Below are 1,508 nucleotides of genomic sequence, written 5' to 3'. Positions count from 1 at the left end.
CTGGGAGGGCTGCTCTCCCCCCCCCCCCCCCCCAAATGAACCAAATGAATTTCAAAAGAACGGCAGTGGTTTCAAACGTCGAATTTAATTCAGTCGCGCCGAGGATCGGAAGAAATTTGCTTTGCTGAAGACTATTTTAAATACTAGAAAGCAACGGAGGCTGATGCAGAAGGCTATGAATTCAGTTCCGCACGGCAAGAGCACGCCGTTTGAAGCCACGTCGCTCTACCTTTCTTAATTCTGAACCCGCTTACATCATTAACTGTACATGCTCTTGAGTTCGTTCATGGAGACACCATTGTGTTACATGATCTGCGCCATGGACACGTTTCTTTTGATCTTGCGCGAAGTGTGAACGAAATATAAATTTTAATTAAAAAACCGTATTTCAATGCCCTAAAAGGCCCACAAAACGAATAAGATTTAGCTAGAAAATTAGATAACAAAATCCTGATAAGTTATGAAATCTAGAATCACTATTTCCAGGAAGGGCGACTTCAAAAGGTGGACCTCGATTTTATTTCATTTTCTCGACTGACACCCATAAGGACATTTAATAATGGTGCTGAAGTACGAGATGCATAAGATCATAATATAACGAGAGGGTATAATTTGATCATTACCGAAATAGAACTGAAGTAAGCTTTTTTAATACCCTGCATGAAATATCCACGATTGTACTATCCTGCAACAAAAACAAGTTTTCCCTTAATAATTTAATAACGAATAGATAAATATATAGAATACATCCTGGCTTGCATTTTTATTGTTTGATATTTTAGACTTTAGAAGTACCTTTACTAAGTCTATATGAATCAGCACAGTAACCATACTCCATATTCAAAACATTATATTGAGGGAGAGCAAGCGTATATATAGGAGCACCTCCGTCATAAAACAACGAAAAAGCTGTGTTTCATATTTCTTCCGATATCAGTTTCGCTCACTGCGTAATTATATATAACTGCGTAAGAGGAACTACACTCTTCTTTTAAGAGGCTGAGATTAACCAAAAATTAAGAACGTTTTAAAAACATTCCTCAGGCTGCGAGTCGATTAAGAACGTTTTTATTTTGCTAATCTGTATATTAAATGCCAAGCATAAAGTAAAGGTAACAAAAAATGTAAATTAACCCAAATACTTAAGGGCATGTTTTGTATAATATTAACAATGGTTTCCTTATTACATGACACACATCTCGGTTTGTAATAATCATCAGTTCTTATTTATAGCTGGTCCAAAATAACTTCCACACCATCAAAGTCATCAGGTGATACAAAGTATACCATGTAAATTAAGAACATCGTAAGAAAGTTTTCAGCTTCAGATCGCAAAAAAATGTAAGAACGTTCAGCCGCAGCTCTAAAATTAGACGTTCTTATGAAAAAAAAAAAAAAAAAAAAGAAAAAGAAAAAGAAAACAGAGAGAGAGAGAGAGTGTGTACGTAAGCGGAACTGCGTAAGCATAAGTGTAAGAGTAATTGAACCAGAAATGGCGCAAGAAAATA

This window comes from Orbicella franksi, chromosome 12, assembly GCF_964199315.1.
Source record: "Orbicella franksi chromosome 12, jaOrbFran1.1, whole genome shotgun sequence".
NCBI classification, from domain to species: domain Eukaryota; kingdom Metazoa; phylum Cnidaria; class Anthozoa; order Scleractinia; family Merulinidae; genus Orbicella; species Orbicella franksi.
This window is presented reverse-complemented; position numbering follows the sequence as displayed.